Here is a 5,365-nt window from a genome sequence, read left to right as displayed (position 1 = left end):
CTGTCAGCGCCGAGTCTGACGCGGGGCTCCATCCCACGAACCCTGAGATCATGACCTGAGCCAAAATCAAGAGTCAGAGGCTTAACCGTCTGAGCCACCCAGGTGCCCCGTTACTCTCTTTCAAGAAAGGAAATATTCAGTATCTATTATATACCAGGCACTACAGTAGTACTTTAAAAAGTACATTATCTCAATTAATTGAATTCCACTTTGTTCTCATTATAACCCTATGGAGAAATGTTATAATTTTACTAATAAGGAAACAGGCTCAGACAGATAATTTGCTGAGTTTCAACACTAATTATTCACATAAGTGGTTTCAAATCCAGGTCTAGCCTGAGTCCAAAACTCTCGTTTTCTCATCAGTGCCACCCTGCTATCGAAGCTCTTCAGTTTACTGATCATTCAACATTCTAAAGTTGCTCTTCCAAAGTCCTGAGACCTCCCAACCAGTGTCTAATACAGTCATAACCCAAAGCCTAAAAGATGCAGTAGGCTTGAGGAGAGCAGGAACAACATCTGCCCCGTTAATCACTGTATCTCTAGTTCTGTGCCTCACATATAGCAGGACCCTAATATATACATGTAGACTGATATTCCCTGAAGAAATTTACCGATACTGACCCCGATCCATTCCAGCTTGGAGTTCACATACCCTATTGGCCTGTCATTTGACCTAGCCATTGCTGACAATATTTGCTCTTATTATGGCCTACCCTGAATTTTAGAACCAATTAAAGCAGTTCAAAGAAATTCTTTTGAAACCTGAAATTCTATTACAGTAACAGATTTTTGCTGTAGTTATTGTTTTATTCTTCTTTTTCATTGACCATGTAACAGATTTCTTCCCCAAATCTTCACTATCCTCTTGCCCTGTAGTCAATGACTATAGAGCTGGTAATAAAATAGTTTGAGGTTGAAAACACAATATTCTTTTCGAGTGAGACACAGCCTGTGTATTCTTGGCTTCCACTTCAGTACCCAAATCAGAACACCTCTGTTTCATATTTGGAAAGTAACTTTTATTTGAATACAAATATTATTTTTCATAAAGTTTGTTTCTTTTTAAAAATGTTTTAATGTTTTATTTATTCTTGAGAGAGAGCATGAGCAAGGGAGGGGCAGAGCGAGAGAGGGGCACAGAATCTAAAGGAGGCTCCAGGCTCTGATCTGTCAGCACAGAGCCCAACGCGGGGCTAGAACTCACAAGCCGTGAGATCATGACCTGAACTGAAGTCAGACACGCAACCACCCAGGAGCCCCTCATAAAGTTTATTTCTAATCTCTTTGTTAAATGCCTTTATACTTGTTAGAGCTAAAAACAGAAAATATCTTTCCAACTTTTGAGGTAGATCCTGTTATAAAATTTTTTGTCAAAACTTGTTTCAAATGATTGTGCTGCCTAATAGCCTATTTTAATTTCCACATACAATGCACTGAGTACAGTTATTCTCTAATCAGTCCACTTCAAATATGCTTTGGACCAATTCCAAATGGCATGCATTTAGCCAAGCAAGTGTAATATATACACACCCAAGAATTAGAAATAGTTTTAAAACTACTGTCTAAATGTAGCCTAGATTAGCATAGAGGTCAAATAGCTGTTAAGTATTGGGATTATATTCCAATTTCCATTTCCCTGTACTGCAATCAGGGCAGGCAGCTTCCAGATAATGAACAAATTACTTTTTGAAAGAAACCTTAAAACTAGTAAACACAGTTGCTATTCAACTATTTCAGAGTTTTGTAAATGTCACGTTCTTTCTAATTGGCTCCCTATTTCTGAAAACCCAATTGAGAGTTAATTGGGTTGGTATGTGAACTGCATCCCTCCCCTCCGCTTATGTTCCAGGAATGAGCCCAGTACCAATAAAGCTTCGTTGTTTTCCATATGTAATCTGAATGTGGGGTCTGCACTCATTACAATCAACTGAAATCAGTGCCTTTGACTGAATCTTTGAGACAACAGGATGGAGACTGCACTCAGAGGTGACAGGCCAAATATCTACTTCCACCTTTATATTCGCCACAGTGGGAAAACAAGATGCTAAATAAAAATTTGTGCCTGTAGCTCACTCAGCGGCATTGCTCCTCTCAGACCTGGTTGGAATCACAGGGTGCCACCTTGTGTATAAGCTGATGATTTACTTCCCAGTTCCACAAAGGATCCAGATAGACTCAAAAATAATGAGTGCAAAAGCTCTCTATTTTATTAGTCAAGGAAAAATGAAACAGTTGTAATTAGAGGAAACAGATTTGAAAACATACAACTCCAGAGGGTCCATGACACTCCGTTTTGAATCACACAAACGGTCTATCCCATTTCTCGCCCCGCCCTGACCAAAAAGCACACTCAATGCCGCACACAGGGAATAGATTGCTACTCTCCACTCGAGCTCTTTGATGGGGATACCAGAAATTAGTAAAGTTCTTGTGACAAAGCTAATGAATCCACTAAGACAACTATTTGTGTTCGAACAGTAAGCAAGCTCCATGGATTTAATTTCAGGACTTTTGATTTCTGAGAGGAACTAGGTTCTATCGATGTGATGAATATGATCCTCCTTATTTTTTAAAAAGTGCTGAGTTTGAAACAGGGAAACACAATTGATGGAGCAAGGCCACGGGTGGTAAAATAGGATCCTTTCCAATTCAGCTACCTTGCCCTCGAGAAATTCCACACTTCGCTAAATTCAGCATAGCTGCCATTCAGCTGAAACCACCATTACATTTATGGGACTGGCTGGACCTTTCATATTATTTTCAGGAGGCAGTTGAAGAGCCTGGGGCTTTGGGGCTCCAGGTGCACATCTCCTGTCTGGTTAGGTCTCCTGTAACATCTATTCATCTCAGTTGCCTTCCCTGGCCCCTTGTATCAGCACATTTTTTTCTCCTCAAGCATCTCTGAAAGGTAACTTGGAAGGTGCTTGCTCTCTCCTTGTGAAGGCAGTTTAGTCTCGCTGGTGTGCTGGCACACCTCAGACAACTGAAGCAGACCTAGAGTGCCAAGCTAGCTGGGGTCCAAAGTGTTAGCTGAGAGAAGTTCCCTGTCAGGAACCTTGTGTTACTCATGTAAATGTGGGTCCCCTCACCTATGTTTTTAATCTCTCCTGCCACCAAAGGACTAATGTTTATAAATACAGATTTGTGAATGAAGTATGCAGTTGGAGTCCTGAATTAAAGAAAATTAGTGAATTGATTTAGTCACAGCCACGCCTTATTGATCTTATCTTTGTTGTTCCCAAGAACGAAATGGCTTGTTTCCTAAGAAAAGGTTCTGGTATTAGCATACTGAGAGCCCCCTAAGCTCCAGAATGACTTGTTACGAGCCAGAAGGGAAAGCAATTTTAAGTCTCCAAGTTAAAAAACAGGTCTGCTAGTCTTTCATCAGCTATTAAAGGTGATTTGGGCAGAGGAAGAAACCATTGAACTAAAATACACCAATTACCTAGATATTTACTGGTTCATCCACACCCTTCACCTTATTTTAGAAGGGATTTCAGGTGGCTTTTGAGAGTAGCTAAAATGTGTGAGGATAGCATTTGGGCTCTCAATTTCCTGGTAACACGAAATTTCCTAGTCATGTGAAAATAGGAAACCTTGTCAGCTTCACAGTTCACAATGTCCATTAGATAAAATGATTGCTCAGGAGCTTTATGCTTGTTCCTGGTCCTAACCAGAATACCCGAGAGTTCATAAATAGAGCAACTAGGTGGTATGACAGACACCTCAACACTATCCTTATGGAAAACACAAAAGAAGCATCCCAGGGCTGTTTCTTATAGTGATTCTCCATATCAACTAATGGCATCATATGCAATCCAGCACAATTCTGCAGGTATTAGGATGTCTGATGCCATGAGCCCCACCCCATGCAGGTCTGGGAGTATGAATGGACTCTATGATCACCCATGCAGATCTGAGAGTGTAAATGAACTCCATGACCTCCAACCGATCCTCCCTGAACAGTGTTTTTGTCTCCACTGCCTCCTGATAAACTGCGTGGCCGAGAGCTCAAAACTGTGCTCTATTACAATTGCCTAAAATGTGGCCCTTCTAAATGCCCAATTAAGGGTAGACCCCTATGCCTTAAATGACTGCATTGTGCAGTATAGCAGTTAACATTCTTTTAGAAAGAAAGAGGCTTACCAAGGACCAGTGCCTGAATAGAAAGCTGTCCCTCCTACTCTTGCAGTGAGCTAAGGGTGTATTCACTGGCAGGGCCAAGAGGTAATTTTGCCTTTGCATAAACAAGGTGTGCATTGCTGTCTCAGGTTAGATGGTATGGTTGGTGGGACGCAGAGAAAAGGTGTTCTTGCACTCTATATCCACATGAAGGCTGTCCTCTAGTGGGTAGCAATAGCCAGCTTTGTTTTCTAGCTCTGACTGCTTCCAGTGCTTACATTGGTGTGCCTTTACTTACAGAGCAGCCCCATCTCTGCTACTCACCATAGGCAGCGTTTGTAGCCCAGCAGCTGTGCCAAGGCTAGTCTTGAAGGAAACTAAGCTTCAGAGTATCTTCTCTTAAATGAAGACATCAGTTCCTCAACTCAATGCCATGCAGGGGATACTTTTGTACTAAGTCCCTCATCTTCCATGCTTACCCACTCCAGCAATCCTTCACAGGATCACTGGGCTTTCCCCTCACTAGTACACGGGCTCATGCCTACAGAATACCTAGACCTGCCATTTTAGGTTAGCTTAGTGGAAGTCCATGAACAAAGGGATTCCAGAAGTAGATGTTGGTTTGAAGGCCCCACACTGATGTCTTTCACTAAGCTTGGGGGCAACTCTACCTTGGTCCAGGGCTTGCTACTTCAAGGCCCTGCTGACTGTCTTGGTCCTTTCTTCTACTGCCTCTCTATTTCATTGGGATAAAATGGCCTAAATAGTATGTTTCAACCCATGTATGCAATAGCTCCAGCTATTTAAAATGTACCAGAGTGGTTACCCAAAGAAAACAACATGTGAAACCTAGTTTAAGCATAGAGATGAGTCTGGAATATTCCACCAAAATATTCCCTCTAGTGAGGGAAATGAGATTGCTGGAAAAGAGGTGGTAGTAAAGAGAAATCCTTAGTTCTTACTTCATAAAGCCCCTCTGTAGGGTTAAATGATTATAATTCCACATAGATGGTTTAAAAAATCATTTAAAGAATTAAAGTCAGATAGTGGAGCATACTTGGGCTTTGGAGAGAGACAAAGCTTGTTTCTAGTATTCTATGACCCTTACTATATTATTTAACCTCTGTGACTTTATTTGCAAGCTGGATGTAATGTGCCTGTCTCATAGGCTCCTGATGAGAGATAAGTGAGATAACATGCTATAAATTGGCTAATACGGTGGTTGACAAATTGATAGGCC

The sequence above is a fragment of the Puma concolor genome, chromosome C1 (assembly GCF_028749965.1).
Source record: "Puma concolor isolate L17-30 chromosome C1, mPumCon1.1.hap2, whole genome shotgun sequence".
In the NCBI taxonomy this organism is placed as follows: Eukaryota; Metazoa; Chordata; class Mammalia; order Carnivora; family Felidae; genus Puma; species Puma concolor.
Note: the sequence above shows the minus strand (reverse complement) of the source record.